At 42.0% G+C, this 22,267-nt stretch overlaps 1 protein-coding gene across 1 annotated transcript in view; it reads right to left on the bottom strand.

The window, feature by feature from the left end:
• nploc4 (NPL4 homolog, ubiquitin recognition factor) overlaps nt 1–22,267 on the bottom strand; it is a 51,877-nt gene that overhangs the window by 27,546 nt on the left and 2,064 nt on the right. The window lies entirely within an intron of this gene.

Genomic DNA, 22,267 nt, shown 5'->3' with positions numbered 1-22,267 from the left:
AAAAAAATCATACAAATGATGGAAAGACCTGTGTTGTTCTTAATGCAGAGAAGAACTCCAACTTCTTAATCATAGCCTCAATTTTGTCCCGCACATTGAATATAGTTAGAGATCCCCTGTAATCCTAGATTCAGACCATTCAGGAGAGAAAAAACATCACCCAGATAAACCAGTAGTGTGCGAAACTCATCATGCAAGCGGTCAGACAAGTAAAAATTATGGTCAGTAAAGAATACGTTAAGCCCTTCTCAATTAAAAAAAAAAACATGCCAATACTTTGCCCCTTGATAACCAGCGCACTTCTTCTGTATGTTGTAAAAGCGTTACATGGTCACTGCCCATATCATTGCATAGCGCAGAAAATACACTAGAGTTTAGGGGCCTTGCTTTAACCTTTTCTCAATAGGGGGCAGCGCTGTTTTCACTTTGTAAAAAATCGTGCCCAAATTAAACTGCCTCGTACTCTATTCTAGCTCGTACAATATGCATATTATTATTACTATTGGATAGAAAACACTCAAGTTTCTAAAACCGTTTGAATTATATGTGTGAGTAAAACAGAACTCATTTTGCAGCAAACTTCCTGACAGGAAGTGAAAAATCTGAAATCGAGGCTCTGTTCCAGGGCCTTCCTATTAATTTGCTTGAAATCTATGGATATACATGCACTTCATATGCCTTCCACTAGATGTCAACAGGCAGTGGGAGGTGGAATGGGGTGTCTAGCTTGATCTGAGGTCGAACAAGAGCTTTTGGAATGACGTGTCTGGAAATTTCATTGTCTTCGAAGGCGCAAGAAGGAACCCCAGATTGCCTTCTGAAAAGCTTTCGGTATACACGGTAGATATCTCCGGCTCTGATTTTATTTGATAGATGTGATAAAAACATCATAAAGTAGTTTTTTTCAACCGAGTTGTATCAGTTTATTGGACGTTAATTGCGAGTTTTGGAATTTTCTTTTCTTTGCGTGAGGTGAAGTTGGGCACGTTTGCGCCACATGCCTAGCTATGGTTGCTAATTCGACAGGAGAAGAGGACATTCTAAAACCAAACAACGATTATTCTGGACCAAGGACTCCTTGTACAAAATTCTGATGGAAGCTCAGCAAAAGTAGGAACCATTTATGATGTTATTTCGTATTTCTGTGGAAAATGTTTAGTACTATTTTCCGCCCTCATTGCAGGCGCTGTCTCGCTATAACGTAAGCTGTATGTCGTACTAAAGTTATTTTTAGAATTCTAACACGGCGATTGCATTAAGAACTAGTGTATCTTTCATTTGCTGTACAACATGTATTTTTTAGTAAAGTTTATGATGAGTTATTTGGTCAGATTAGGTGAGTGTCAGAAATATATCCGGAGATTCTGGGAAAAAGTTGCTACATTTTCACAATGTATAACCACGGTTTTCAGCTCAAAATATGCACATTTTCAAACAAAACATAAGTGTATTGTATAACCTGATGTTATAGGACTGTCATCTGATGAAGTTGGTCAAGGTTAGTGAATAATTTTATATCTTTTGCTGTTTTTTTTTCACAAGATGTTTATCTTTCATTTGCTGTACACCATGTGTTTTTCATAAATGTTTTATGATGAGTATTTAGGTATTTCACATTGCTCTCTGTAATTATTCTTGCTGCTTCGGTGCTATTGGTGATTGTAGCTGCAATGTAAAACTATGATTTTATACCTCAAATATGCACATTTTCGAACAAAACAGATTTATTGTATAACATGTTATAAGACTGTCATCTGATGAAGTTGTTTCTTGGTTAGTGACTAATTATATCTCTATTTGGTCGGTTTTGTGATAGCTACCTATGCGGTAAAAAAATTGTGAAAATATGCGGTTGAGTCTTTTGCTATTGTGGTTAGCTAATAGAAATACATAGTGTTTTCGCTGTAAAACATTTTAAAAATCGGAAATGATGGCTGGATTCACAAGATGTGTATCTTTCATTTGGTGTCTTGGACTTGTGATTTCATGATATTTATATGCTAGTATTTACTTGTGGCGCTATGCTAGGCTAGTCAGCTTTTTACTGATGAGGATGCTCCCGGATCCGGGATGAGTACCAAGTAGAAGTTAACAAAGTTAAACCATTTTCACTGTAGTGTCCAAAACGTCTTCCAAGCGGTCAGGCATTCCCTTGGCAGCAAGAGCCTATTGGTGGATGCTGCAGTGTACCCAAGTGGCATCGGGAATAAGTGCTTGCACGTGCATTACAACTCCACCATGTCTCCCGGTCATGGCTTTTGCGCCATCAGTACAGATACCAACATGAGCAGGAGCTACGTTTGGTTCGTGGAATTCCCAAGAGAAAGTAACAGTTAATGATGGTTTTAGGTGCCAAGCCAAATTTCTTCAGCCTCCTGAGGTTGAAGAGGCGCTGTTGCAACTTCACCATACTGTCTGTGTGGGTGGACTATTTCAGTTTGACAGTGATGTGTATGCCGAGAAACTTAAAGCTTTCCACCTTCTCGACTGCGATCTAGTCGGTGTGAATAAGGGGGGGCGGGGGGGGGGGCTCCCTCTGCTGTTTCCTGAAGTCCACAATCATCTTCTTTGTTTTGTTGATGTTGAGTGAGGTTATCTTCCTGGCACCACACTCCCAGAGCCCTCACCTCTACCCTGTAGGCTGTCTCATCATTGTTGGTAATCAAGCCTACTATTGTTGTGTCATCTGCAAACTTGATTGAGTTGAAGGTGTGCTTGGCCACAAAGTCCTGGCTGAACAGGGAGTACAGGAGGGGGCTGAGTACACACCCTTGTGGGACCCCAGTGTTGAGGATCAGCAGAGTGGTGTTGTTTCCTACCTTCACCACCTGGGTGGGCCCGTCAGGAAGTCAATGACCCAATTGCACAGGGCGGGGTTCAAGCTTAATGATGAGCTTGGAGGGTACTATGGTGTTGAATGCTGAGCTATAGTCAATGAACAGTATTCTTACCTGGGTATTCCTCTTGTCCACATGGGATAGGGCAGTGTAATGGCGATTGCACCATCTGTGGATCTATTGTGGCGGTAAGCAAATTGAAGTGGGTCTAGGGTGTCAGGTAAGATGATATGATCCTTGACTAGTCTCTCAAAGCACTTCATGATGACAAGTGATTGCTACAGGGCGATAGTCATTAAGTTCAGTTACCTTTGCTTTCTTGGGTTTAAATGTTTTTATTTTACTTTTATTTAACACGGCAAGTCAGCTAAGAAAAAATTTGTATTTACAATGGCGGCCTACACCGGCCAAACCCGGACAACGCTGGGCCAATTGTGCGCCGCCCTATGGGAGTCCCAATCACGGACGGTTGTGATACAGCCTGGGTACAGGAACCATGGTGGCCATCATGAAGCATGTGGAGAACTCACACTGGGATCGGGGGAGATTGAATATGTCCGTAACACACCAGCCAGGTGGTCTGATAGGGTTAACACGCTTAAATGTCTTACGTCGGCCACGGAGAGACCACAGCCATTGGTAGCGGGCCGCGTCGGTGGCACTGTTATTCTCAAAGCGGGCGAAGGGGTTTAGCTTGTCCAACGTGATGCAGCCTCATGATATCTGGTTTCCAGTTTACACAAAGTCCAGTGAAGTTCTTTGAGGGCAGTCGTGGTATCAGCTTGACGAGATATACACGGCTGTGACAATAACCGAAGAGAATTCTCTTGGGAGATAATACGGTCAGCATTTTATTGTGAGGTATTCTAGGTCGGGGGAACAAAAGGACTTGAGTTCCTGTATGTTATCACAATTACACCATGAGTCTTTAAAATCATGAAACATACACACCTGCCCTTCTTCCCAGAGAGATATTTATTACAGTCTGCGCGATGAACTGAGAATCCAGCTGGCTGGACTATTTCAGAAACATGGCTCTCTCGAGATATACTGTCTGTGAAACAGATGTTACAACCCCCGATGTCTCTCTGGAAAGAAACCCTCCCCCTGAGCTCGTCAACTTTATTATCCAAAGACTGAACATTAGCGAGTAATAAACTCAGAAGCGGTGGGTGGTCTGCATGCCTCCTAAGTCTGACTAGAAGACGACGCCGAGTACCTCTCCTTCACCGGCTATGTTTTGGGTCGGCCTCTAGAATCAGTTAAATTGCCCTGGTGGGTGCGAACAAAGGATCCGCTTCGGGAAAGTCGTATTCCTGGTCATAATGCTGGTGAGTTACCGCCGCTCTGATATCCAATAGTTCTTCCCGGCTGTATTAAATAACACAAAACCGTTTCTGGGCTAATAATGTAAGAAATGCATAAATACTGCAAAGTTTCCTAAGAGCTAGAAGCAAAGCAGCCCTCTCTGTCTGCACCATTTTGCTGGATGAATGCTGACGTTAAGCTGAACCATAGCTAGGAGCTCTTAGGCTTACACTAGCGTATTACAGTTACCTTAGAACAAATCAGGCTTCATTTTATCAATATCATGGAAGTCATTATAGATGGCTAGGTAAAAGCAAATTGCGACTGAAAACGTTTATAATTACCTGGGAGTTGCTTCTTGCCTGGACATAGGTTGCTCAGTGCAGTCACACAAAAAATTATGCAGTTGAGATTTAAAGCTACAGCGACAATTTCAGAATGCAACAGGCTGTTACTATAATTACAGGTAAAAACTAAACAAGTCTTAAGGAAAATCATCCGTTTCAAGAAAATTGCTCTGCTATTTCAATTTTTACTGTAAGAGTGTTGTCTCAACAAGACAATTATGTTTACACTGCCCTGCTCAGAGGGTGTAGTGTTACATTTTATATGAAAAATCTGGAAACGAATATCAATTTGTTTGACTTTAAAACCTTTTCTCAATATAGGGGGTGCTGTTTCAACTTTGGAAAATATCGTCTCCAAATTAAACTGCCTCATACTCAATTCTTGCTCGTACAATATGCATATTATTATTACTATTGGATAGAAAACAATCTCTAGTTTCTAAAACCGTTTGAATTATGTCTGTGGGTGAACCAGAACTCTTTCTGCAGCGAAATCCATGACAGGAACTGCGAAGGTCTGAAAACGAGGCTCTGTTCTCAGATCAGTTTAAAGCTCTGTATGTATCCTATGGGTCGACATGAACTGCACCCGCCTTCCCCTGGATGTCAGTAACCAATGAGAAGTGGAATGGAGTTTCTACGTAGTTCTCAGAGCTTATAAAAGGCCAAGGAACGAGGGGAGCTCTCTTTTCGACGTTCGTCATTGCGCAAAGCAGGACCGGCTCAGTTATCGACCTTAGATATATCCGTCTGTAATTTAATTCGATATAGGTGTTAGAAACATCATAACGAAGTTATTTTAAACCGAGTTATATCAGTTTATGCGAGTATATTGCTATTTTCGGAATTTCCTTAGTATTGCGTTTTGAGGATTTGGGCATGTTGTGGCCACATAGCTATTGTTAGCGGCTAATTCCGAAGTTGAAGACGACGTTTTACAACCAAGCAACGATTCTTTTGGACAAAGGACCACTTGCCCAAGATTCTGATGGAAGCTCGTCCAAAAGTAAGAGCTATTTATGATGTTATTCCGTATTTATGTGGAAAAATGTAAACAGATTTGTCCGCCATTATTGCGGCACTAGTCTGGCTGTAACGCACACTGTATGTCTAGTAATGTTAATTTTAAAAATCTAACTCAGCGGTTGCATTAATAACTAATGCATCTTTCATTTGATGTCCAACCTGTATTTTTTAGTCAAGTTTACGATTATTTATTGATTAGATTAGGTGCCTTTCCAAGATGGCGCCGGCCAGAATGCATGACCTGTTGCCACTGATCACATTGTATAACCACGATTTGTGCTGCTAAATATGCACATTTTCGAACAAAACCTGTATGCATTGTGTAATATGTTACAGGACTGTCATCTGAAGAATTCTGAGAAGGTTAGTGAAAAATTAATTTATTTTGCTGGTGAATACGTTATCGCTATGTTTGGCTGGAATCAATTCTGTTGTCTGGTTTGCTATTGTGGTAAGCTAATATAACGATATATTGTGTTTTCGCTGTAAAACACTTAGAAAATCTGAAATATTGTCTGGATTCACAAGCTCTGTGTCTTTCAATTGCTGTACGCTGTGTATTTTTAAGAAATGTTTTATGATGAGTAATTAGGTAATACACGTTGCTCTCTGTAGTTATTCTAGTCGAGTTGTGATGGTGGCTGCAATGGTAAACTATGATTTATACCTGAAATATGCACATTTTTCTAACAAAACAAATGCTATACAATAAATATGTTATCAGACTGTCATCTGATGAAGTTTTTTCTTGGTTAGTGGCTATTTATATCTTTATTTGGTCGAATTGGTGATAGCTACTGATGGAGTGAAAAAATGGTGGAGTAAGAAAAATTGTGTCTTTTGCTAACGTGGTTAGCTAATAGATTTACATATTGTGTCTTCCCTGTAAAACATTTTAAAAATCAGAAATGATGGCTGGATTCACAAGATGTGTATCTTTCATCTGGTGTCTTGGACTTGTGATTTAATGATATTTAGATGCTACTATTTACTTGTGACGCTATGCTAGGCTATGCTAGTCAGCTTTTTTACTGGTGGGGGTGCTCCCGGATCCGGGTTTGGGAGGAACTAGAAGTTAAAGAGCGGCAGGGTAGCCTAGTGGTTAGAGCGTTGGCCTAGTAACCGAAAGGTTGCAAGATCGAATCCCCGAGGTGACAAGGTAAAAATCTGTCGCTCTGCCCAAGGTAGTTAACCCACTGTTCCTAGGCCGTCATTGAAAATAAGAATTTGTTCTTAACTGACTTGCCTAATTAAAAAGGTTAAAAAAATCAAAGTAGAAACATTAACATTCACTGGATTTATGAACGGATGAACGCGGACTGACTTGCTCAATCACCTTTGACGTCATGCCTATACTCGCCCCATACTCTAAAATAAAATAGTTCCTTTGAGTCTTAAGATGAGTTTCTAAAATGTCAAAACATCACATACTGTTTCTAGTTCATCACTTCGTAATAAACTTTTGTCTCCTTAAAAAATGAAATCAACTCATTTTCTGTCTTTAAACATTCCTTAAAACAGTCTGGTTTCTTCAACACTAACTACAGTGGCAAGAAAAACTATGTGAACCCCTTGGAATTACCTGGATTTCTGCATAAATTAGTCATGAAATTATATCTGATTTTCATCTAAGTTACAACAATAGACAGTGTGCTTAAACTAATAACAAATTGTATTTTTCTTGTCTATATTGAATACATCATTTAAATATTCACAGTGTAGGTTGGAAAAAGTGAGTGAACCCCTAGGCTAATGACTTCTCCAAAAGCTAATTGGAGTCAGGAGTCAACTAACCTGGAGACCAATCAATGAGACGAGATTGAATGTTGGTTAGAGCTGCCTTGCCCGATAAAAAACACGTACAAAATTTGAGTTTGCTATTCATAAGAAGCATTGCCTGATGTGAACCATGCCTCAAACAAAAGAGCTCTCAGAAGACCGAAGATTAAGAATTGTTGACTTGCATGAAGCTGGAAAGGGTTACAAAAGTATCTCTAAAAGCCTTGATGTTCATCAGTCCACAAATTGTCTATAAAGTGGAGAAAGTTTAGCACTGTTGCTACTCTCCTTAGGAGTGGCCATCCTGCAAAGATGACTGCAAGAGCACAGCGCAGAAGAATCTGAGTGTGTCAGCTAAAAACTTATAGAAATCTCTGGAACATGCCAACACCTCTGTTGACGAGTCTACGATACGTAAAACACTAAACAAGAATGGGGTTCATGGGAGGACACCACGGAAGAAGCCACTGCTGTCCAAAAAAACCCATTGCTGCACGTCTGAAGTATGCAAAAGTGCACCTGGATGTTCCACAGCGCTACTGGCAAAATATTCTGTGGACAGATGAAACTACAGTAGAGTTGTTTGGAAGGAACACACAACACAATGTGCGGAGAGAAAAAAAAGGCACAGCACTCCAACATCAAAACCTCATCCCAACTGTAAAGTATGGTGGAGGGAGCATCGTGGTTTGGGACTGCTTTGCTGCCTCAGGGCCCGGACAGCTTGCTATCGTCGACGGGAAAATGAATTCCCAAGTTTATCAAAACAATTTGAAGGAGAATGTTAGGCTATCTATCTGCCAATTGAAGCTCAACGGAAGTTGGGTGATGCAACAGGACAACGACCCAAAATGCATTAGTAAATCAACAGAATGGCTTCAGCAGAAGAAAATACACCTTCTGGAGTTGCCCAGTCAGAGTCCTGACCTCAACCCGATTGAGATGCTGTGGCATGACCTCAAGAGATCAGTTCACACCAGACATCCCAAGAATATTGCTGAACTGAAACAGTTTTGTAAAGAGGAACGGTCCAAAAATTCCTCCTGACCGTTGTGCAGGTCTGATCCGCAACTCCAGAAAACATTTGGTTGAAGTCATTGCTGCCTAAGAAGGGTCAACCAGTTGTTAAATCCAAGGGTACACATACTTTTTCCACCCTGCACTGTGAATGTTTGCACGGTGTTCAATAAAGACATGAAAATGTAGACTTGTTCGTGTGTTATTACTTTAAGCAGACCGTGTATGTCCATTTGTTGTGACCTAGATGAAGATCAGATCACATTTTAATACCAATTTATGCAGAAATCCAGGTATTTCTTGCATCGCAGTGCTAGCTGCGCCACCAGAGTCTCTGGGTTCGCGCCCAGGCTCTGTCGCAGCCGGCCGCGACCGGGAGGTCCGTGGGGCGACGCACAATTGGCCTAGCGTCATCTGGGTTAGGGAGGGTTTGGCCGGTAGGGATATCCTTGTCTCATCGCGCTCCAGCGACTCCTGTGGTGGGCCGGGCGCAGTGCGCGCTAACCAAGGGGGCCAGGTGCCCGGTGTTTCCTCCGACACATTGGTGTGGCTGGCTTCCGGGTTGGAGGCGCGCTGTGTTAAGAAGCAGTGCGGCTTGGTTGGGTTGTGCTTCGGAGGACGCATGGCTTTCGACCTTCGTCTCTCCCGAGCCCGTACGGGAGTTGTAGCGATGAGACAAGATAGTAATTACTAGCGATTGGATACCACGAAAAATTGGGGAGAAAAGGGGATAAAAATTATTTAATTTTTTTTTTTTAAATCCAGGTATTTCTAAAGGGTTCACATACTTTTTCTTGCCACTGTATATTCCACCCTAAGGAGAGCTGGGTGGACTGTCAGTCACCTTCATAGCTGCAGTGGGGTTCCTCTGCCACATAATGCAGGCTGTGTGTTAATTACTGCTAACTCTCTGTATCTGTCCGGTGGTTTGATAACTTTAGTCTGTGGTGCTGTACCAGGAAGTGGGTCGGCATCTGTAACAGGTAAGTGCAACTGTCACACACTCTGGGTGTTCCTCTCCACCCTTTGGAGAAGTCTCTAAAGCACTGTGGAGGGCTTTCAGGTGGCGTTGATTCCGAAGCAGCACTCCCTTGCCTGTCTGGACTAAGTATGACCTGGGTGTGTGACACTGTTGAAGCACTGAAGCGGTCTTTGTCCAGCCTCATTCGTCATCTAGCTTTACGGCGAGGTTGACTACGGGCTGGAGTTCTGGAAGGGTTCTGACGTTATACCTGTTGTAGTAGACATATTCATGTAGCTCTGCTTTGTTTTCTGGACGATACGTCTCACCCGCTGGAGGTCTGGCCATGCCGGTTGTAGGTTAAGCATGGCCTGTGCTGGTCTCGCACCTGTGGCTTACAGTGGTATTGCTCTGTAGGTCATGAGAGCTAGGAATGGGACAACCGGTTTCAGGATCCCTTTGGCTGTCTGCACTGCTTCACCATTTGCTTGGGCGTAGTGGGGGCTGGTGGTAATGTTTCTGAAATCATTGTCCTTCGAGAATTGCGTGAAAGTTCTACCTGAGAATTGGGGAGCATTGTCTGTAATTAGAATATTTGCTCACCCCACCTGGCGAAGATGCGCTTCAGTTTAGCTCTAGTTGTTTCACCTGACATGTCTTTGAAGTAAGCTATTCCTAATCATCAAGAGAAATAGTCCACAACTACCAAGTAGATTTGCTTGTTGAGTTCACATACAGTGCCTTCGTAAAGTATTCAGACCCCTAGACTTTTCCCACATTTTGTTAAGTTACAGCCTTATTCTAAAACCGATTAAATAGAAACAAATCCTCAATCTACACACAATACCCAATATTGACAATGCGAAAAAAGTTTTTTAGAATTTAAAAATGTACAAAAACTGAAATACCTTATGTAAATAAGTATTCAGACCCTTTGCTATGAGACAAAAATTTGAGCTCAAGTGCATCCTGTTTCCATTGATCATCCTTGAGATATTTCTACAACTTGATTTAAGTCCACCTGTGGTAAATTCAATTGATTGGACATGATTTGGAAAAGCACGCACCTGTGCTATACAAAGGTAACCTAGTTGACAGTCCATGTCAGAGCAAAAACCAAGCAATGAAGTCAAAGGAATTGTCCGAGACAGGATTGTGTCGAGGCACAGATCTGGGGAAGTGTACCAAAAAATGCCTGCAATATTGAAGGTCCCCAAGAACACAGTGGCTTCCATCATTCTTAAATGGAAAAAGTTTGGAACCACCAAGACTCTTCCTAGAGCTGGCCGCCCGGCCAAACTGAGCAATCAGGGGAAAAGGGCCTTGGTCAGGGATGCGACCAAGAATCCGAAGGTCAGTGCTCCAGAGTTCCTCTGTGGAGATGGGAGAACCTTCCAGAACAACAATTTTGCAGCACTCCACCAATCAGGCCATTATGGTAGTGGCCAGATGGAAGCCACTCCTCAGTAAAAGGCACGACAGCCCGTTTGGAGTTTGCCAAAAGTCACCTAAGGAACTCTCAGACCATGAGAAATATGATTCTCTGGTCCGATGAAACCAAGATTTTACTCTTTGGACTGAATGCCAAGCGTCACGTCTGGAAGAAACCTGGCACCATCCCTACGGTGAAGCATGGTAGTGGCAGCATCATGCTGTGGGGATGTTTTTCAGGGTCAGGGACCGGGAGACTGCTTCAGAGCGCTCAGGATCTGACTGGGGAGAAGGTTAACCTTCCAACAGGACAAGGGCCCTTAGCACAGAGCCAAGACAATGCAGGAGTGGCTTTGCGACAAGTCTCTGAATGTCCTTGAGTGGCCCAGCCAGAGCCCGACTTGAACCCTATCGAACATCTCTGGAGAGACCAGAAAATAGCTCTGCAGCAATGCTCCTCATCTAACAGAGCTTGAGAGGATCTGCAGAGAAGAATGTGAGAAACTCCCCAAATGAAGGTGTGTCAATCTTGTGGCATCATACCCAAGAAGGCTGTAATCGCTGCCAAAGGTGTTCAAAGAAAGTACTGGAGTAAAGGTTATGAATACTTAAGTAAAAGGTGATACGTTTATTTTTTATACATTTTCAAAAATGTAAAAACCTGTTTTTGCTGTCATTATGGGGTATTGTGTGTAGATTGAGAAGGGGGAAAAAAATGTTTAATCCATTTTATAGTAAGGTTGTAACGGAACAAAATGTGTAAAAAGTTAAGGGGTCTGAATACTTTCCGAATGGACTGTATGTCAGCTGCTTTTCTTTCACCACGGGCAACTGGGGAATGGCGTAGTCATAAGAAATTCCCTCTGAGTAGGTTTAGACTCCTGGCAGTCTTTGCATGTTCTTACAATTTCCTGGATGTTTTTACTTATTCCAGGCCATCCATACCCACACGAAACTTCACAATGCCTTGATGGCCGTCGTGCATGCACTTCAACATCTCAGTTTACATACATCTCAGTTTACGACAGAGCCTGGGCGCGAACCCAGAGACTCTGGTGGCGCAGCTAGCACTGCGATGCAGTGCCCTAGACCACTGCGCCACCCGGGAGGCTGCGCCACCCACTCCTTTTCTATCTGTGCATAGCGCTTCTCTGAATCTGTGAGAGTCCTGGAGCAATAAGCTACTGGCTTTAAGTGTCCATCTTGTTTTTGTAGTAGGACCCCGTCTAACCCATAACTACTGGCATCAGCACTGACTATGGTAGGCTCTGTAATATCACAGAATGCCAGTACAGGTGACTGACGAGTTGCTTTACCTTCCTAAAGGCCTGCTCCTGCACTGTACTCCACATCAATGTTGAATCACCCGAGCAGAGTCGTTGAGTAGTTTGTTGACATCGGCTAGACCCATTAGGTAACTGCTTAGTTAGTGAATCATACCAAGGATCCTCCTCAGATCAGACATTACTTGACAGCATGGATCTTGGTTTCATCAGGAGAAATGTAATTCTTGTTGATGCAGTGTCCTAGGTAGTCAAACCGTTTCTGACGCAGTAGACATTTGTCGGGTTGAGCTTTCTCCAGTGTGCATTGGGTTCTGGAGTCTCACCTCATCCTCTGGCGTCTGAGTAAATAAGCATAGTATCCATGTAAATGGCCACACCTTCTTGGTTCATCAGGAGCTCTTAACTCGCGCTGGAAGATTTCTGGGGCACTATTGAGTCCAAATGGAAGGTTGTTGAAACTGTACCTTCCAAAAGACGTTATAAATGTGGTAAGCTTGGCACTCTGTCTAGTGGAATCTGCCAGAAGCCACTTGATGCATCCAAAAGAGAAAAACACCTTGGCACCAGTAAGCTTAGGCAGGCTATCGTCTATGGTGGGTAGAATATATTTCTCCCTTTTCCTAACTTCTTTGGGGTAGGGAGCAGTATTTTCACGTCCGGATGAAAAGCATGCCCAGAGTAAACGGCCTGCTACAAAGCCATAAAAGCTAGAATATGCATATTATTAGTAGATTTGGATAGAAAACACTCTGAAGTTTCTAAAACTGTTTGAATTATGTTTGTGAGTATAACAGAACACATCAGGCAGGCAAAAACCAGGAAGTGAGAAATCTGAGGTTGATCGATTTTCAACTCAACTCCTATTGAGGATACAGTGGGATATTGGTAATGTTGCACTTCCTAATGCTTCCACTAGATGTCAACAGTCGTTAGAACCTTGTCTGATGCCTCTACTGTTTAGTGGGCCTGAAGGAGAGAGGAATGAGTCAGGTCTGCCATGAAGTGACCATGCGCGTTCACGTGAGAGCGAGGTCTGTTCCATCGCAATTCTGAAGACACATGAATACTCCGGTTGGAACATTATTTAAGAATTATGTTAAAAACATCCTGAAGATTGATTCAATACTTAGTTTGTCATGTTTTTACGGACTGTAATATAACTTTTTGTTCGTACTTTCCGCTGGACCTGCCCGCGCGTCGTGAGTTTGGAAAGTGTACTGAACGTTAGAACCACAAGGAGGAATTTGGACATAAATGATGGATATTATCGAACAAAACAAACATTTATTGTGGAACTGGGATTCCTGGGAGTGCATTCTGATGAAGATCATCAAAGGTAAGTGAATGTTTATATTGTTACTTCTGACTTCTGTTGACTGCATAATATGGCGGCTATATTTCTGTCTTGATTGGGCTCTGAGCGCCGACTCAGATTATTGCATGGTTTGCTTTTTTCATAAAGCTTTTTTGAAATGTGACACAGCGGTTGCATTAAGGAGAAGTGCATCTAAAATTCCAGCATTACATTTGTATCTTTTAGCAATGTTTATTATGAGTATTCCTGTAAATTGATGTGGCTCTCTGCAAAATCAAAGGATGTTTTGTGACTTCTGAACGTAAGGCGCCAATGTAAACTCAGATTTTTGGATATAAATATGAACTTACCCAAACAAAACATACATGTATTGTGTAACATGAAGTCCTATGAGTGTCATCTGATGAAGATCAAAGGTTAGTGATTCATTTTATCTATATTTCAGCTTTTTGTGAATCCTCTCTTTGGCTGGAAAAATGTGTGTTATTCTGTGAATAGGCACTCACCTAACATAATCGTTTGGTTTGCTTTCGTCGTAAAGCTTTTTTGAAATTGGACACTGTGGCTGGATTTACAACAAGTGTATCTTTAAAATGGTGTAAAATACATGTATGTTTGAGGAATTTTAATTATGGGATTTCTGTTGTTTTGAATTTGGCGCCCTGCACTTTCACTGGCTGTTGAAGAGGTGGGACGCTAACGTCTCACGTACCCTAGAGAGGTTAACTTTTACTTGGTACTCATCCCGGATCCGGGAGCACCCTCATCAGTAAAAAAGCTGACTAGCATAGCCTAGCATAGCGCCACAAGTAAATACTAGCATCTAAATATCATGAAATCACAAGTCCAAGACACCAGATGAAAGATACACATCTTGTGAATCCAGCCATCATTTCTGATTTTTAAAATGTTTTACAGGGAAGACACAATATGTATTTCTATTAGCTAACCACGATAGCAAAAGACCCAACTTTTTTTTCTCCACCATTTCTTTACTGCATAGGCACTGCATATCACTGCATATCACAAATTCGACCAAATAAAGATATAGTCACTAACCAAGAAACAACTTCATCAGATGACAGTCTGATAACATATTTATTGTATAGCATATGTTTTGTTAGAAAAATGTGCATATTTCAGGTATAAATCATAGTTTTACATTGCAGCCACCATCACAACTCTCACCAAAGCAACTAGAATAACTACAGAGAGCAACGTGAATTACCTAAATACTCATCATAAAACATTTATGAAAAATACACAGCGTACAGCAAATGAAAGACAAAGATCTTGTGAATCCAGCCAATATTTCAGATTTTTTAAGTGTTTTAGAGCGAAAACACAATTTAGCATTATATTAGCTTACTACAATAGCCAACCACACAGCAGCATTGATTCATGCACGTTAGCGATAGCGAATAAACCAGCAAAAGATATTACATTTTTCACTAACCTTCTAAAAACTTCATCAGATGACAGTCCTATAACATCATATTACACAATACATATATTGTTTGTTCGAAAATGTGCATATTTAGCGGCACAAATCGTGGTTATACAATGAGAATAGTAGCCAAGCTGCCAACAAAATGTCGGGAGAAATCTTGGGAGAGGCACCTAATCTAATCAGTAACTAATCATAAACTTGACTAAAAAATACAGGTTGGACAGCAAATGAAAGATACATTAGTTCTTAATGCAACCGCTGTGTTAGATTTTTAAAATTAACGTTACTACGACATACAGCGTGTGTTAAAGCGAGACCGCACCGAAATTAATGGCGGAATAGTAGTGTAACATTTTTCAACAGAACAACGAATTAACATCATAAATAGTTCTTACTATTTGATGAGCTTCCATCAGAATCTTGTGCAAGTTGTCCTTTGTCCAGAAGAATCGTTGCTCGGTTGTAGATTGTCGTCTTCAACTTTGGAATTAGCAGCAAACATTAGCCATGTGACGAAGACGTGTCCAACTCACTATAACGCAGCACAAATGAAATACCGAAAATCGCAATATACTGATATAACTCGGTTTAAAATAACTACATTATGATGTTAACACCTATATCGAATAAAATCAGAGCCGGATATATCTAAAGCCTATAACGAGAGCTTTTCAGAATGCAATCCTGAGGTCTGTCATGCGTCATGGCGAACGTTGAAAAGACTGCACACCCGGTTCCAAGAGCTTTTATACGGCCTCAGAACTACCCAGAGACCCCATTCCAATTCTCACTGCTTACTGACATCTAGGGGAAGGCGTATGCAGTGCATGTCGACCCATAGATTACATACAAATGTATAAACTGACCCTGGAACAGAGCCCCCGATTTGAGATTTTTCAGTTCCTGACAGGAAGTTTGCTGCAAAATGAGTTCTGTTTTACTCACAGATATAATTCAAACGGTTTTAGAAACTAGAGAGTGTTTTCTATCCAATAGTAATAATAATATGCATATTGTACGAGCAAGAATTGAGTACGAGGCAGTTTAATTTGGGAACAAATTTTTACAAAGTCGAAATAGCGCCCCCCCTATTGAGAAAAGGTTAACCGTCTCAGGTCAACACCTTCCCTCAGCTGGTCTTTGTTCTTCTTGGGTACGAGGACCATAAGAGCACACCACTCGGTGGGCTCCCTGATCACACCACTCACCAGACGTGTTTCAGTGCCCATGCTGGGGAGCCCACAGAGTGGTGTGCTCTTATGGTCCTCGTACCCAAGAAGAACAAAGACCAGCTGAGGGTATGTGCTGACCTGAGCCCCTTTACTTGCTCTGACTATCTCACAAGCTCTACCACTTTGTCGAGTGTCAAGTCAGGTGTTAGATAAGGAGTTGTCAGAGAAGCTTCAACTAATATCCCTACGACCAACCTGTCACAGATATATTCTTGATGCTTGGCATTGTCGAAAGCACGACTGGGTCGTGTCCATAGATACAGAACAAAAAGACCTAACCACTGGGTCGCTTCTCTGGCAAACAAACTGATAGAACGAACGACCAGCCGTCTTGGGTATCAACCCTAAATTTGGGTTAGGACTGTATCTTGTGGAAGGCTGAAATTAATAAATTCATCAAAATAAAATGTTTAATGAAAACATGTAAATCATTATTTGAATATGTTGATAACCCATTGTATAAAAGTGGTGAAGCCGGTGTTTGGAGGATATATTGGCGCGGTCAATATATCCGCCAAACACCGGCTTCTCGGGCATTAGACATGAAATGAGTCTAAGCTATAAGAAGTTTGTTAATGGATATTTATATTTCAGTTTTACTTGGTGTTACCACTGTTACACACAGTATTGAGGATAAAAAACCTGGACTAATAAGCAAACTGACTTGTCCAATCACCTTTTGACATCATGTGCGCCCATGTTGAAAAATGAAAGAGCAAATAAATAAGTCTCGGAGCAATGAAAAATATTCAAGGTATATATGATAAGAATCGCTAGCAATGACAAAATACTTCTTTTTTTTTCTTCCTAGGGGCACAGGTGCTCCCAAATTAAAATTCCAGATAGCGCACTAAAATATTTAGGAGCTTATGCGGCCAAAGTGGTTGCACGGTAAAGACCTGTGAGTGTATTTTTACGAAAAGTCTCGTAAGTAGATTGCTCAAAGTAAAAATCATGTCAGCCATACACAGGTCACAAAAATGCAGCTTATTCAAAGCTGAGAAGACAGTGCAGTGCCTTTGTTCTTATGGGCAAGACAACAGTAGTGGTCTAGCCTATATCAGCATAAATATAACAATGACATGCAAAGGGATATAATGTATGAATGCGTCTGGGAAAATCCCTCCCTCCCCGTCTGATCAGACACAGTGCCTCTCTGGGCTCTTCATACAACTCTCCCTATCACTGACTGATTGACAGCACATCAGAGGCAGGGAATACAAATTAGACTACTCTCTCCATTGACCTGCAACACATTTCTGTTTTAACTAAAAGACATTCATTTTTAATAGGGTTCTGCCGCAGGCAAGGCAACCCTTCTCCACTATGACCAAACAGCCGGTGACTTCTTTTTCAGCCACTGATATTGGAATTGAGTTTAATGGGCAATCTGAAATTGGTACATCAATTTGTTGACTTAAATGATATGTACCCATTGATTCTTAAAGAATATAACGTATAAATGCTTAATGAGCTTAGTTCAACTATCTTACTTACTCCATCAAAACACAAAATATAAGCTTATTTTACTCCATTGTTTGTAAACTATATAATTGTAAAACACTGTGTAGCTTCAAAACACGGTTACCTATAATATTGATGTCATGGATGGATATTCTTTGTATCCATAGCTCGGTCTCTGTGGACCTTGAGTGTTATTGATGGCATTAGACACTGGAGCCAGTTCAAGGACAGAGCCCCGTATTTACTCAAAAATGTTCCCACTTGACTCTGCAGTTACCGTCGGGTCTCATGGAGCTAAGAATTTCCTCATGAGAGAAGGGAGAGAGGTGGTGCAGTGTGTCTATGAAAGCTCGGTCTATGAATTTGAAAGTGGTTCCATTTCTCAAGCCCCATCACTCAGTTCTTTACCAAAACAGTGGTGGGTTGCCCACTTAGAGGCAGTCAGCAGTTCAGACAACAACTAAGGTATTTCCTTGATTTCCTACTAGAGGTCGACCGATTAATCGGAATTGCCGATTAATTAGGGCCGATTTCAAGTTTTCATAACAATCAGAAATCGGTATTTTTGGACACCGATTTGGCCTTTTTTTTCTTCTTTTTTTTTTTTACACCTTTATTTAAACTAGGCAAGTCAGTTAAGAACACATTCTTATTTTCAATAACAGCCTAGGAACGGTGGGTTAACTGCCTTGTTCACGGGCAGAATGACAGATTTTTACCTTGTCAGCTCGGGGATTCTATCTTGTAACCTTACGGTTAACTAGTCCAACGCTCTAACCACCTGCCTTACATTGGGGCGGCAGAGTAGCCTAGTGGTTAGAGTGTTGGACTAGTAACCGAAAGGTTGCAAGTTCGAATCCCCGAGCTGACAAGGTACAATTCTGTTGTTCTGCCCCTGAACAAGGCAGTTAACCCACTGTTCCAAGGCAGTCATTGAAAATAAGAATTTGTTCTTAACTGACTTGCCTAGTAAAATAAAAAATTAATTGCACTCCATGAGGAGCCTGCCTGTTACGCGAATGCAGTAAGAAGCCATGGTAAGTTGTTAGCTAGCCTTAAACTTATCTTATATCAATCATAATCACTAGTTAAACTAGTAATATCATCAACCATGTGTAGTTAACTAGCATGTCCTGCGTTACATATAATCGATGCGGTGCGCACTCGCGAAAAAGGACTGTCGTTGCTCCAACGTGTACCTAACCAGAAACATCAATGCCTTTCTTAAAATCAATACACAAGTATATATTTTTAAACCTGCATATTTAGTTAATATTGCCTGCTAACATGAATTTCTTTTAACTAGGAAAATTGTGTCACTTCTCTTGCAACAGAATCAGGGTATATGCAGCAGTTTGGGCCACCTGGCTCGTTGCGAACTCTGAAGACTATTTCTTCCTAACAAAGACAGCCAACTTCGCCAAACGAGGGATGATTTAACAAAAGCGCATTTGCAAAAAAAGCACAATCGTTGCACGACAGTACCTAACCATAAACATCAATGCCTTTCTTAAAATCAATACACAGAAGTATATATTTTTAAACCTGCATATTTTGCAAAAAGAAAATCCAGGTTAGCAGGCAATATTAACCAGGTGAAATTGTGTCACTTCTCTTGCGTTCATTGCATGCAGAGTCACGGTATATGGAACAGTGTGGGCCGACTGGCTCGTTGCGAACTAATTTGCCAGAATTTTACGTATTTATGACACAACATTGAAGGTTGTGCAATGTAACAGGAATATTTAGACTTATGGATGCCACCCGTTAGATAAAATACAGAACAGTTCCGTATTTCACTGAAGAATAAATGTTTTGTTTTCGAAATTATAGTTTCCGGATTCGACCATATTAATGACCAAAGGCTCGTATTTCTGTGTGTTATTATGTTATAATTAAGTCTATGATTTGATAGAACAGTCTGAGCGGTGGTAGGCAGCAGCAGGCTCGTAAGCATTCATTCAAACAGCACTTTCTAGCGTTTTTCCAGCAGCTCTTCACAATGCTTCAAGCATTGAGCTGTTTATGACTTCAAGCCTATCAACTCCCGAGATTAGGCTGCTGTAACTGATGTGAAATGGCTAGCTAGTTAGCGGGGTGTGCACTAATAGCATTTTCAATCGGTGACGTCACTCGCTCTGAGACTCTGAGTGGTTGTTCCCCTTGCTCTGCAAGGGCCGCGGCTTTTGTGGAGCGATGGGCAACGATGCTTCGAGGGTGGTTGTTGTCGATGTGTTCCTGGTTCGAGCCCAGGTAGGGGCGAGGAGAGGGACAGAAGCTGTACTGTTACACTGGCAATACTAAAGTGCCTATAAGAACATCCAATAGTCAAAGGTATATGAAATACAAATGGTATAGAGAGAAATAGTCCTATAATAACTACAACCTAAAACTTCTTACCTGGGAATATTGAACTCATGTTAAAAGGAACCACCAGCTTTCATATGTTCGCATGTTCTGAGCAAGGAACTTAAACGTTAGCTTTTTTTACATGGCACATATTACACTTTCACTTTCTTCTCTAACACTTTGTTTTTGCATTATTTAAACCAAATTGAACATGTTTCATTATTTGAGGCTAAATTTATTTTATTGATGTATTATATTAAGTTAAAATAAGTGTTCATTCAGTATTGTTGTAATTGTCATTATTACAAATACCAATTATTATTAATCGGCTGATTAATCGGAATCGGCTTCTTTTTTTTATCCCATTTTCTCCCCAATTTTTCATGGTATCCAATCGCTAGTAATTACTATCTTGTCTCATCGCTACAACTCCCGTACGGGCTCGGGAGAGACGAAGGTCGAAAGCCATGCGTCCTCCGAAGCACAACCCAACCAAGCCGCACTGCTTAACACAGCGCGCCTCCAACCCGGAAGCCAGCCGCACCAATGTGTCGGAGGAAACACCGTGCACCTGGCCCCCTTGGTTAGCGCGCACTGCGCCCGGCCCGCCACAGGAGTCGCTGGAGCGCGATGAGACAAGGATATCCCTACCGGCCAAACCCTCCCTAACACGGACGACGCTATGCCAATTGTGCGTCGCCCCACGGACCTTCCAGTCGCGGCCGGCTGCGACAGAGCCTGGGCGCGAACCCAGAGACTCTGGTGGCGCAGCTAGCACTGCGATGCAGTGCCCTAGACCACTGCGCCACCCGGGAGGCCCCGGAATCGGCTTTTTTGGTCCTCCAATAATCGGTATCGGTGATGAAAAATCATAATCGGTCGACCTCTATTTCCTACCCAATACTGTCTCACAGTCGCTGAGTGTCACGTTCCTGACCTTATTTCCTTTGTTCAGTCTTGTTTAGTTGGTCAGGACGTGAGCTGGGTGGGCATTCTATGTTATGTGTTTCTATGTTGGGTTTATTGTTTGGCCTAATATGGTTCTCAATCAGGGGCAGGTGTTTGTCATTGTCTCTGATTGGGAACCATATTAAGGTTGACTGTTTTCACTGTTTGTGGGTGATTGTTCCTGTTCGTTGCGTTCATTGTCTCCATGTTCAGGTCTGTAGCGTCGTTAGTTTCATTTTCTGTTTATTGTTTTGTTCGTGTTGTTAAGTATTCCAATAAATATGGAAACGTACCACTCTGCAATTTGGTCCTCCTCTCTTCCACCTAACGACGAGCGTTACACTGAGGTCCAGTTGTGGTCAAGACTGGCAGGCAAGCAAGCAAGCGGATGTGATACAGCTATTTATAAACCACTGTTCAAAGTAATTGCAATAATACACAGCTCTCCCGCTCCCTCTAACATCCAGCTCCCTCTCCACATAGGTTCTACAGCTGCACCATCGAGAGCATCCTGACCAGTTGAGTCACTGCCTGGTATGGCAACTGCTCGGCATCTGACCTTTAGGCGCTAGAGGGTAATGCGAACGGCCCAGTTCCCTGCCATCCAAGACCTATATAATAGGCAGTGTCAGAGGAAAGCCAATAAAATTGTCAGAGACTCCAGTCACCCAAGTTATAGACTTTTCTCTACTACCGCACAGCAAGCGGTACCGGAGTGCCAAGTCTAGGACCAAAATGCTCCTCAACAGCTTCTACCCCCAAGCCATAAGACCGCTGAACAATTCATAAAATCATCACCGGACATTTTATGTTGACCCCCCTCCCTTTTGTACACTGCTGCTACTCGCCGTTTGTTTGTTACCTATGCATAGTCACTTCACCCCCACCTACATGTACAGATTACCTCAACTAGCCTGTACACCCACCAACTGACTCAGTACCGGTGCCCCCTGTATATAGCCTCGATATTGTTATTCTTATTGTGTTACTTTTTATTTTAGTCTACTTGGTAAATATTTTCTTCTTCTTGAACTGCACTGTCGGTTAAGGGTAAGTAAGCATTTCACGGTAAAGTCCACACTTCTTGTATTCGACGCATGTGACAAATAAAGATTGATTTGACATAACACCCACAGGTCTCTGCTGAGCCATGCATTGGATCCTTCCACAGTGGATGGCTCACTCTCATTAGCTGCAAAGTGCACAGGCGAGGGGGGACACTGCAGAAATACTCTCCCTTTCCTGCAGAGCAGCCTACCTCATAAATGAACACTGAGCTTGAGCACAGGCTGGGCACAGGGAGAGAGAGTGAGAAAGACAGAGAAAGATGTCAATCTTCTGATGCTACCTGGCCAAAAGCAGTTAGACAGAATGTGCTATTAATATGACTACAGAATGACAGAAAGAACCACAAGTTTTCCATGTGTTTGTGGAGAATAGTTTGTTTTTGTACAGAGCCCAACCATATAGCCTACAATATCACTAAGAGCCTATGTTCGTCTTCATGTCATGTTTCC

The sequence above is a fragment of the Salvelinus namaycush genome, chromosome 4 (genome assembly GCF_016432855.1).
Source record: "Salvelinus namaycush isolate Seneca chromosome 4, SaNama_1.0, whole genome shotgun sequence".
NCBI lineage: Eukaryota > Metazoa > Chordata > Actinopteri > Salmoniformes > Salmonidae > Salvelinus > Salvelinus namaycush.
Note: the sequence above shows the minus strand (reverse complement) of the source record. Positions and strands in the feature narration are given on the sequence as shown.